General features: G+C 45.3%; 1 protein-coding gene across 3 annotated transcripts in view; it reads left to right on the top strand.

Annotated features, from left to right (window-relative positions):
* Nucleotides 1-590: 590 nt before the first annotated feature.
* The window catches only part of KANK1 (KN motif and ankyrin repeat domains 1), a 233,116-nt gene continuing 220,955 nt past the window's right edge, over nt 591-12,751 (top strand). Inside the window, exon 1 of one of the 3 annotated variants that reach the window (XM_068235912.1) lies at nt 591-760. The gene's annotated coding sequence lies outside the window, so the exon portion shown is untranslated. Of the gene's footprint in view, nt 782-12,257; nt 12,419-12,751 lie in introns of those variants that run through there. The other 2 variants (XM_068235903.1, XM_068235919.1) reach the window with 2 other exon arrangements.

Raw genomic sequence — 12,751 nt, 5'->3', positions numbered from 1 at the left:
ATGTGAGGTATGCAGGGGCGTAGCAATAGGGGGTGCAGCGGTAGCGACCGCATCGGGGCCCTTGGGCCAGAGGGGCCCCGAAGGGCCCTCCCTCAACTACAGTATTAGCACTCTATTTGTCCTGTGCTCATAATAATCACTTTTATAGGTGCTATGGATAGCAGTAATCATTAACAAGCTGTTCCCCATCCCCTTCTTTCACCTCTGACACTGTAGTAGCCATTGGCAAGTTTTGGTGTGCCGTATCAGTTGTTATGTATAGAGTGCTAGGGGGGCCCCATTGTAAAACTTGCATCGGGGCCCACAGCTCCTTAGCTACGCCACTGGAGGTATGACAGAAGCACATGATAGCACTGGGGAAAACGTCTGATTCTTGTGAAAGAAATCAGATATGATATCACTCTACAAACGTCCTCACTATGCCTGTGCCCACTGGCCACCTTGGTGCTGAGATTCTCCTAGCACTTGTGCTGAGTCCATGCTAATCCTAGCCTCCCCCCACACACAGCAGCATGTGAGTGATCCTGACCAGGACAGGAGGGAGGCTGTGCGCATGCGCAGTTCCCCTGTGTCTCCTCCAGTTACAGATAACAGAGGGAGAGGTGCACGCTGTACGGTGCGGAGGATGCTCCACTAAACTTTGTACCGTCATTATTATCAGCGCCTCGGGCTGGATTTCTCGTCACGCAGGCGGCTTGTCTGGGCTGCCCTCGCCTTGGATTGCTCCCATCACACAGTGCCTGATCGGGGATGATTGGAGGTGGGTGGAATCGCTATGAAGGTGAATGGAATACCTTTAGCTTCCTTACGTATAATTGTTGCTGTGACTTTTGCCCAGTAGCCGGGCACGGGGTCGCGACTGATGACAGCCTTGTCCGCTTGCTGGAAGCGAAGTTCAGCAAACGCCACTTCGCAAGCTGTGCAGTGAGTGCTGCTGATGGGCTGCACGTTGGGAAAGTTTGCTTTGCCATGTCCACTCCTGTAGGCTGTTTTATTGCCCCTTCAGAATGTGCAGCCAGCCGGAGTGCTGGAGCCATCCTGTAATTCCACTCCCCTTATACATAGGAGTGATGGTGGGCTGCAGGGCAGGCTTTGTGGATAGCCGCCACCTGGAAGCATAGAGACAACAGGTGACACTTGCATGGAAAGTATTGGGACGCTGGTTTGAAGTTTGCTTGTGCTGTTTGCTTGTAAGATCAAGCTGTTTGAACAACTGGAGAAACTATTCCTCTTTATTTGTCAGGCTCACATCACCTATTGTACAGCTGTCTAGCCAGAGAAAAGTTCTCTGTTCTGAAACCTGTATTGTTTTATAGAAATTTCTATAGACTGTATACCTTTTTTTTTTTCTGTAAAACTTAACTTCACAATGAGGCTTTTCCCTGTTTTTTTTTAAATCCCTTTTTTATGTGGTCTGAAATGTAGTCATGGAGAAAATCAGAAGTCTTAACAACAAAAGTTGCTTAGTTAATACAGTACCTTAATGACTAACTGCTTTAGATTTCCTTGCAAACTTTCAAAATTAAGCATGTAAGATCACTGTTGTGAACCAGTTCTGCGCCTGGAGAAGAAACTGAGTAAAAATTCCTAAAACGCACTGTACAGTTATCCAGATAAGCTGTAAAGGACTGGTCTGAAGTTTTAAAAAAAAAAATTAAAAAAAATCTAATTACCTGGGGCTTACTCCAGCCTGTGGCAGCCTATCTGTCCCTCGCCGCAGCTCCGGTGTCCCAGGATCCCTTCTGTTGCAGATGTGACCTCACCAGGTCGACATCTTCTGCATGCCTTGCAATTATGCTCATGTGGCCTGAAGCGTTTTGCACAGGTGCAGAATGCTCCCTGGCATGGGAGTGCAACTGCATGCGTCGCAGCTGCAGAACATGCCAACCTGGTGATGTTGGCATCAGCAATGGACGGGATCCTGGGACACTGGTGTTGCTGCCAGGGGCTGGAGGAAGCCCCAGGTAAGTAGTTTTTTTTTTTTAAATTTTGTTGTACCTCCGATATTTCCTTTAAGGCTTTGTTCCACTTGCGCTGAGAACTGACTCTTTTTGTCAGTTCTGCGCTCATTACAAAACTGACAGTGACTGGCTGCTATTTTATATACAGTAGAGTCTGTTATCGGGCACTGATGGGGATCGGCTGATGCCAGATAAGTGCGCTTTCTGGTTGCTTGAACAGCAATGTTAAAAATAGGCCTAGCTAATACAGTACTGTACCCAATGCTACATACATACCATGAATGCTGTATTAAATGTTAAAATATAATAATTGCAAGTTTTACCTTGGGGGAGCCGTGGAATCCAAAAGTTGGCCTTCATCACTGAGTACTGCCGGCGATTTGTGCTGGTTAGCTGAGTTACGGATAATCGGGACTCTACCGTATAGGAGCCATTCACACTTGTAAGCTTGTTGCAGTAAGCGGACCACACTTCTATGCAGTCTGCAATAATACCGGCATATACCATATAGCCTATGGTGGTAACGCATCTGCCCTGGGCTACAGCTGAACCATCAGAGTGGACATTACTGGTACATTGTCTGCTCCCACTAGCTGCACGTGCTCCGGTGCAAGTGGGAACCGAGCTCAAATGAGTGTATTAATTGGTATGAACACACCCAAACGCTATAAAGATGCTTTTCAGTGTAAACTTGGCATAAAGATAGTGATGCTCTTTTGATTTGCCAATGTTTGTTTGATATACTGGAACTGGAATTGGCAGGGGCTGAACAGGAACTCTGCTAGGGGCTAATCACCTTGAACTGAAATAGGCAGGGGCTGAATAGGAACTCTGCTTGGGGATAATCGCCTTGAATTAGTGATTTATTGACCGGGTGATTCCAGCAGTAATGCTCATGTGCTTCCTGTGACCTCTTTTCCACAAGCATCTGACAGTTAATTCGCCCATGTCGTGCTCAGATGTGATATGAGGCGGGGTTTTTTTTTTTTTTCTTTTTTTGCCACATAGTAATGTTGCCGCATGTCAAGCACTGACACGTGGTGACATTACTCTGTGGTGAAAAAACGTACTTCCTGTATGGATAAGGAAGAAAAAAAAAATTCTCCTCCAATAGGGACATGAACTACAGTGAAAGCCTAAGGCCCGGTTGACATTAGCGTTTGCCAATGGAACCGGCCGTACAGATCCGTGGTCCGTTCCGCTGAAAAAACTGCTGCAGGACCCAATTTTCCAGACCATTTCGCTCAGCGGAACGGAACCAAAAGGTTTTGCAGCATATAGGAACCAATGAAAACGGACGTTTTACAACACACTGCCTGTAAAACGGACAGTTTTTCACCGGATACAGCTGGCCTGATCCGTATGTCCGGCTCCGTAAAACAACGCTCGTGTGAACTGGGCCTAAATGAGGTTGCAACCCCCAAAAATTAGTTTTGGGTACTTTTTACCATTTCTTTTTACACCTCTGCTTTCCCTTTTCATGCAATATGTAAGTAGAGAATAACTGAGGTAAAACAATGTGTTTTAATTTTTAAGAGGTCCCAAAAATGCCAAAATAAACGTTCCTGGGGATTCCTCCAGCCCCTTGTAGGCAGTGAGTTCCGTTGGCATCCTCTGGGCTCCCTCCATTCTTCTGCTGGGGGCTCTCCGCACATCCATCGCCGTGAGCGCTCTCTGCACGCACGGGTCTCAAAAGAGTAAACCGCACATGCGCTGAACGCTCATGTCAAATGGTGTGTGGAGGGGCCACACACGTGCAGTTGCGTACGACTCCTCATAAAGCCGCTGGGCTAACGGAGCCGCCAGGCGTAGAATAGAGTGAGCCCAGAAGATGCAGAGAGATCTCACTGACCACGAGGGGTTGAAGGAATCCCCAGGTACATTTATTTTGGCATTTTTGAGTTTTATTCAGAGTCCCTTTTTTAAATATCTTCTGTGGCTTGAATCGCACACGGACTGGCGCCTGAGGGATTAAGTCCTGACCCCTGCAGGCAACAGTCTTCATATGTGTGAAGACCCACAGGCTAGCAACACATTCTCTGCTATGCAGGGAGGCTGAGTGACTATAGCGGAATGGGTGCGGAAAAGGTAAGGAGGACAGTAGCTTTGGCCAGCATTTGGACGTGATGATCCAGCAACTAGATTCTCTCCAAACCTGTCCCCGGCCATCTGCCTTGTCCAAGAACCATCTAGTGTGTGGAGACAATTTGTCACAATATTATGCAATGATGCAGGACCTGAATAGCTGACATGACTGATGATGACAGAAACTGCCAATTGTTATTGTGTAGAATTTTTTTTTTCTAATCTGTTTTGTACCTGTGTTAAATTTAATATATTTGCTGATTTCAGCTTTTAATATTCATGCATGTTTTAATATGTATGGTTTGAGCAGCATAAGGCCATCCTTGGATCATGAGCCGTTTTTTCTCCTGTGGTAACATGATATGCAGTCTTTTGTGTGCGTCTGTATGTGATGTTTCCTGTAAATGTAGTGACAGGCATTGTGTAGGAAGACTGACAGCCAGCAATCTATATGCAGTGAATTGTCTTGGATACCATGCAGAGCCTATGATCATATTTCCTTTATCTGACCCTTGTGACATTGCAACAACTTTCATTAACTATACAGCCAGTTTGTTCAGATCCTTTTACTATGGTAACTATTTACTGCATTTTATTTATGGAAGTTATTATCTTTGTGTTCTGGCTGAATGGGTCATTTCCAGCTTGTGTACACAGGTGTCCCCCTTGCACCCGTGAAGGTTTTCCCTGGAGTTTAGTGAATGGTGTTGAGTGGCATTACAAAAAGGCATTCCTGAGAGCCAAGGCAGAAGTGTCAGCAGTGCAGGCCAGTGTATTCACTGAATGGGGTATTGGCACAAGGCCGAAGGACATCTCCTATTGGCTTCTATTCAGCGTTCATCCTGAACACTCATTTGTATTGTCAGCATTTCCTTCATGTGGTTCATTGAACTTTGTGTACAGCACTGCTTGGAAAAGATTTCTTTAAAAACTACTTGTGGTTGTGTTTTGTTTTGTTTTTTTTTTACATTCTCTATCACGCTCTTTTAAAATATGTTGGGCTTCATTAGTATATCTGTGTAAAGCGGTGACCTAGCCCTCCTTTCCCTCATTTTATTGTGTAAACTGATTAGCTTGTGTGTGAGATGCAGATTTCCTCGTTATTCAGCTGTATTAAATTACCCCATGTTAAAACAGCACCACCACCACAGATTGTGAACGGTTTCAGGCTGAAATCGGTTCACAATCTGTTTGCAGTAAAGGTGGCCATACAATCCCTCTCTGATCAGATTCGATCAGAGAGGGATCTATCTGTTGGTCGAATCTGATGGCAAATCGAGCAGTGTATGGCCACCTTTATAGGGTCTACCACATTTATTTCCTTTTAAGCAATGCACATTGCCCCGCTGTCCTGCTGTTCCTCTGACTATAAGGGCCCTTTTGCAGTTAATGCATTGGTATGCGTTAGTACGTGTTAGTGCGCGTTGGTACACGTTTTTCCATATCAGTGCAGTGTGAAAAAGCTTTCAGTTAATATGCGTATAGTATGAACTGTGCCATAGGAAAACATAGGCATTACTTTGAAAATCTGTTTTTCTTTCAGTTTTAACTGAGAGCAACTGATTAAGGGCCCGTACCAACTTGTGAAGTTATGTGAGTGTGGCTCCCTAGCCGCGTCGCATCAATTCCGCATCTCCCGATATGGAAGTGACTGAGGGAGACAGGGCACGTGCTGCAGATTCTCAAATCGCTCCGTACAACCAGCACGCAATAGAAACTGTTCAATTGCCATAGATTGGTTACAGTTCTGCTGCGGTGCGATGCGACTATGTAGCCGCATCGCACCGCATGTATTGGAAACAGGCCCTAAGTGTAAAAAGGCCAAGTGTGGCTCCAGGGTTCTGAGCTTTTAATGGGTTGGCTATTTTTGCAGTATTTTTCTTTGATTGCTTGGCGGAGGATTCCTCTATATCCTTGTTCTTTAACTTGCACTAGTATATTGTAAAATCTAATATATACACGCAACAGTGATCATATTCTGATTTGATCCTAAACGGCAGTACTGTTGTTGTGTGTTTGTTTTCATTGTGTTCATTTAGGCCAAAGCTTGGCTTTGGAAAAAAAAGTGAAAAAGGACCCTATTTTTTTTTTTTAGCCATAGGCCCTGAACAAGCACACAGAGCCAGTGTAATCCAACAGTGTACGAGCGGCTCCATGCTACTGCACGGACCTGGGCCATACTTGTGCATGTGAGTAGGACCACACTTGTACCCATACTGCACAGATCTGGGCCATACTTGTGCATGTGAGTAGGAACGCACTTGTACCCATACTGCACAGACCTGGGCCATACTTGTGCATGTGAGTAGGAACGCACTTGTACCCATACTGCACAGACCTGGGCCATACTTGTGCATGTGAGTAGGACCACACTTGTACATATACTGCACGGACCTGGGCCATACTTGTGCATGTGAGTAGGACCACACTTGTACCCATACTGCACAGACCTGGGCCATACTTGTGCATGTGAGTAGGAACGCACTTGTACCCATACTGCACAGACCTGGGCCATACTTGTGCATGTGAGTAGGACCACACTTATACACGTACTGCACAGACCTGGGCCATACTTGTGCATGTGAGTAGGACCACACTTGTACCCATACTGCACAGACCTGGGCCATACTTGTGCATGTGAGTAGGAACGCACTTGTACCCATACTGCACAGACCTGGGCCATACTTGTGCATGTGAGTAGGAACGCACTTGTACCCATATTGCACAAACCTGGGCCATACTTGTGCATGCGAGTAGGACCACACTTGTACACGTACTGCACAGACCTGGGCCATACTTGTGCATGTGAGTAGGAACGCACTTGTACCCATACTGCACAGACCTGGGCCATACTTGTGCATGTGAGTAGGAACGCACTTGTAAATGTTAAAGTAAGATAAGAAAATGTAGGTGTGTGGCACATCCCATAGGAAATGTATGTACACTTGAGCCGAGCTGTATAAGTGACACTTTGCAATATATTGATTCTGATCCCTGTACCTTGCCTGCTTGCTTTTTCCGTCGACTGGTATGGTGGACGTGTGCACAGCTGTGTATAGTGGAAAAGTCACGTCAACATTCAATCTTCAAGAAAAAAGCAGTTAGCGTGCACCTTCCGTCTTAAAAGTAGATGATTTAATGCCCAAAGATAGACAGTACATTCTTAATTGCAAGCAGGTTGTTCATTTCATCATACACTGACATCCCCGGATGGGGTAAACAAAGCCAGGCAAATCTTACGTGACCGTTGGTAGCAGGGGTGTGCGGGTGGGAGGTGGGTGGAGGCTGTAGCGGTGGAGCGACGGCCGTTTCGCGTCTGTCTGACGCTTGGTCACGCGTACCACTGTGAAGTGCGGAAGTGAAAGACCCGATCTATAGCGGGGAGAAATCCCCGCCTCTTCCGTAGGCGTCACTTCCTGGAGTCAAAGGCTAGTTGTGCATGGAGCGCAAACAAGACACAGCACTGCAAAAAGGCGGAAGTGAACCGCCCTGTCGTCAAAGGAACGCACCTAAGCGGCCCTATGGACGCCAAATTATAGGCGAAATTGCCCTGGGCCGCTAACGTCAGTGGGAAAACCGTCCCAATATACATTTTAAAACACTAATAGGGCGGAACAAAAATTTTTATCCACTGATGGATGCGTTCGGACAGCCATTGCAGCGCTATGCCATTGGTGCGGTTCCAAGACAGTGCAAGAGTGTCTTAAAGTGACAGTGCATATTAAAAAGTGTCACTTATACAGCTCGGCTCAAGTGTACATACATTTCCTATGGGATGTGCCACACACCTACATTTTCTTATCTTACTTTAACATTTTCATGTGTATACCGTAATCTTTTGGCATAGTGTGTAGAGCACCCCACAATGACTTCTGCTAGCAATGAGCAGGAGACCATTGTTAATGAAGAATTACCAAGTGAAGATTCTGAGATTGACCTCGATTTGTGTAATTTAGTGAGCGAAAAAATAGCAGAAGGACGAGAAGATTTAAATAAGTTCTTCTCCAATACTGCAGAGTCGACACAAGCAAACAAGGAGGTGGGTGCGAAGGTTTTGGAACAAAGGCTGGGAAAGCTGAGCGAACAGGAAACCAAGCTTTTTTGGACAGTAGCTACACTGAAGAGGTACAAAAGGGAAGGCATAGTGGCCAGGGGTTTTAGATCTTACAAAGAACCCTCTGAATACAGAGAAGACCCGGAATTTGTGGAAGATTGGACGACGGCTCATCTTGACTACGTCAAAAGACTGCAGGACATCGTCTTGGCCCGAACGATTAAAGAGTACAACAAAGTGTCAGACGAATTACAGGACACTAGAAACAATTTCAAAGCATCAGTAGCGCCTGAAAGATACAACACAGTTACTACAAAAATCGAAGTAAGAATACTCAAGATACAGGACGAAATCAAAATAAGAAAACTAAGAAAGTTTTATAGGGATAGGGAGGACTTTGATAGTAACAAAATTTTTAGTTGGGGGCCTCCTGCACCAATAAGACGAAACCCCAGAGGTAGGGGATATTGGACTACCGACTCAGGGTCTGATAGTGATAACGACAAAAACAAAGACAGTAAGACTCCAGTGAATAAACGAAATCCTAAAAAGAATCCCAAAAATAAAGATAAGAAAAAGAAAGAAGGAGATCAAAATCTAAAGAAAAGTCAATCTCAAGTACAAGAATGTGCAGGGGGATCGGCCCCTTTAGGGGAAGAGTCCGACGAGGAGGAAGAAGAAAGTCTAGCCAAAAGATTAAAGGCGGTCAGATGGGATGGAGCGAGTATAACGAAGCCATCAAAAATGAAGAGGAAAACAATGCAACAATAATAACAAAGGAGAATCTGCAACTACTTGAAACAAACAGGACTAAAAAAGACAACAGTTTGCAAATTTTAAATATTTCAGGAGTTGCTATCCCTACAGAATGTGATTCCCTATTGAAAAAAGGACTCAATTTCTGTCCCACCAAAGGGTTTGATTTTGTCTCATTCACAATTGACCTTTTTAAATCTGTGCGTAAATTGGTTATAGCACACAAATTTGCCAGTTTGAACCAATTTAGTCTAGTCCATTCCCCAATGATAAAGGATGTCAATGTTGCCCAGGGGGTGACAGCCCAGGCACAGACACCCAATGAGGGTTTAAGGACAAGGATTAATGTAGACTTCAGCAGCATCCCTCAAATGACAGGGGATAATGACACCGATATTTTGGGATTTTTTCCACAGATTCGGTCGAACCCCACGGATGAGGAGATACTGCAAATACTACTAGATTTAGAAGAAGAATCCAACTTCAATGATGAACAACCAGTTACGGAAGCACGAAATCTCAAATTGGGAGATGTGACGTCTTTTAGGGCCTGTAGATCTATCCAAGCTTTCCCTACCACCTCAGGGTCAACCCTTGAACGTTTTTTTGAAAATACTTTGAGAGATATCAAAGCTGAAATTTATAAAGAGGCAGAATCTAATCTTACACAAGAAGAGTGGAAAGCGTTGATATGGTTAAAGAACAATCAAGAAATCATATTGAGAAAGGCAGATAAGGGAGGTAACCTTGTAATTATGTCGGTAACCCAATACCGAGATGAGGCACTAAGACAGTTGGAGGATAGAGATACCTATCTTCCACTGCCATCTGACCCAACGTTAAAATATCAGAAGAAATTGCATACATTGTTACGAGAAGGCGTAGACAAAGGTTTCCTCCCTAAGAAGTTAGCCAATGATTTGTTACCACTCTTCCCACGTCGGCCAGTTTGGTATCATATACCGAAACTCCATAAATCCCTGACCGCGCCCCCGGGACGGCCCATAGTGTCCGGCTGTGGATCTCTCACTGAGAGGCTGTCCAGATACCTCGACCACCTCCTGCGCCCCCTACTAGTTGGGGTCCCCTCTCACCTGAGGGATACACTGGAGGTGTTGCAAATGGTGGAGCGTGCCACCTGGGTCCCCGGAGATAGACTGGCCACGATTGATGTGGTCAGTCTGTACAGCCGTATCCCGCACCAACTCGGTGTCGCGGCGGTTAGACATTACTTATCCCGCACTAATAAAGATGCGGATTACATAGAGTACATTCTGAAATGTCTGGAATTTGTATTGGCGAATAACGCCTTTCTGTTTGACCGCAAGTGGTACCGACAAGTGTCGGGGACGGCCATGGGGACCCCGGTGGCATGCTCCTATGCTAACCTCTTCTTGGGGGCGTGGGAAGAGTCTGCCGTGCTTTCGGAGCAGAACCCATTCCGGAGGTACGTCAGACAGTGGTCGAGGTATGTGGACGACGTCCTGGTGGTGTGGTCGGGATCAAATGATCAATTTTTACTCTTCATGCAATATTTGAACACAAACGCAGTAAATATGCAATTTACTCACGAATTGAGTGAATATGAGATCACTTTCCTGGATGTGAAATTGGTGGTGGAGAACAACACTTTAATCAGTAGGGGACACAGAAAGGCAACAGCCACCAACTCGGTTCTCCATGCACACAGTTTCCACCCGGAACATGTGATTGAGGCCATACCTTATGGCCAATACCTGCGATTGAGGAGAAATAACAGCAATGAAGAAGATTTTGATATCCAAGCAGATGAATTGACCTCAAGATTTTTACAAAGAGGCTACAATGAGGAACTGTTAAAAAGAGCCAAACAAAGAGCACAAAAACAAGAGAGACAATCGTTACTAGTTCCAAATAAGAAATCAAGAGCTGGAAACAGCAGAACCACTTTTACGTTTGAATTCTCCCCAATGGCAGAACAGATTAGAAAAACCATATTTTCAAATTGGTCAATGATCACTAGGGACTCTGATTTAGACACCATCTCCAAAACACCCCCAAGGGTGGCATTCAGAAGGGTACCCACCTTAAGTAACTGGCTAACTAGTAGCGAATTCACAAGTCCGAGAACTAAAGACTGGTTAAGTATGTCTCTCCCAGTAGGAAACTTCAAATGTGGACATTGTAATTTGTGTGATAGTATTAACCCGAACAAATGTATTCGCATTGGCAAAGAAAGGTTTAGAGTGAAGGAATTCTTTACATGTCAGACAAATTTTGTAGTATACGTGATGTTATGTCCTTGTGAATTCTTCTATATTGGGCAAACCACCCGCCCTATGAAAGTTAGGGTAGGTGAACACATTGCCTCAATTAAATCAGGCAAAGGTTGTACCCGCTTTATAACACACATGAGAGAAATCCATGGTGGAGACGGATCAGTGATCCGCTTTGCTGGTATAGACAAACAAAATGTCCCACGAAGGGGAGGAGATAGGGAAAAACTATTATTAAGAAAGGAAACAAAAATCATTTTGAAAACTGAAGCAATGGGCCCTTTAGGCCTTAACGATAGGATCGAATTATCCTGTATGCTCGACCCATGAAAATACTAACCCTTGGCCCATTGGACTCTTTGTCTTCCCTCCTTTCCTCCCCTCCTCCTTCTCTCTCTCTCTCTCCCCCCTTACCCTCTATTTCCTAGGTATTATTATTATGTTCCAATACCATTTGCAGTTAATTACTGGAATGGCCTTAGTATGGAACATTAAAGATTTCCCCCCTGTAGGACCTGGGTAGACGTAGCGGATGACCTCCAGGCATGGTGGGAGTTAACAGCGTTCACCTTAGCAAACCGGTTTTCACATTAATACAATTTCTTTAAACCGTTAGTTGCAATTTTTTTGGTAATGAATTTTTGATAAATTCTTATGTTTTGGTGGGCGCTGCTCTTCTATACCATGTCTGACATCAGGCCGTTTTCCCATCTCCACGATCTGGGTCCTTTGTAATTTATGTACCATCCCTTGTAGCCATATGCCCCCTGCTATGTCCACATAATATTTGTTAAATCGCTCAGCTTTCCTTAGCTATTGGTTTTAATATGCACTGTCACTTTAAGACACTCTTGCACTGTCTTGGAACCGCACCAATGGCATAGCGCTGCAATGGCTGTCCGAACGCATCCATCAGTGGATAAAAATTTTTGTTCCGCCCTATTAGTGTTTTAAAATGTATATTGGGACGGTTTTCCCACTGACGTTAGCGGCCCAGGGCAATTTCGCCTATAATTTGGCGTCCATAGGGCCGCTTAGGTGCGTTCCTTTGACGACAGGGCGGTTCACTTCCGCCTTTTTGCAGTGCTGTGTCTTGTTTGCGCTCCATGCACAACTAGCCTTTGACTCCAGGAAGTGACGCCTACGGAAGAGGCGGGGATTTCTCCCCGCTATAGATCGGGTCTTTCACTTCCGCACTTCACAGTGGTACGCGTGACCAAGCGTCAGACAGACGCGAAACGGCCGTCGCTCCACCGCTACAGCCTCCACCCACCTCCCACCCGCACACCCCTGCTACCAACGGTCACGTAAGATTTGCCTGGCTTTGTTTACCCCATCCGGGGATGTCAGTGTATGATGAAATGAACAACCTGCTTGCAATTAAGAATGTACTGTCTATCTTTGGGCATTAAATCATCTACTTTTAAGACGGAAGGTGCACGCTAACTGCTTTTTTCTTGAAGATTGAATGGGAACGCACTTGTACCCATACTGCACAGACCTGGGCCATACTTGTGCATGTGAGTAGGAACGCACTTGTACCCATATTGCACAGACCTGGGCCATACTTGTGCATGTGAGTAGGACCACACTTGTACACGTACTGCACAGACCTGGGCCATACTTGTGCATGTGAGTAG

The sequence above is a fragment of the Hyperolius riggenbachi genome, chromosome 1 (genome assembly GCF_040937935.1).
Source record: "Hyperolius riggenbachi isolate aHypRig1 chromosome 1, aHypRig1.pri, whole genome shotgun sequence".
Classification (NCBI taxonomy): Eukaryota; Metazoa; Chordata; class Amphibia; order Anura; family Hyperoliidae; genus Hyperolius; species Hyperolius riggenbachi.
Note: the sequence above shows the minus strand (reverse complement) of the source record. Positions and strands in the feature narration are given on the sequence as shown.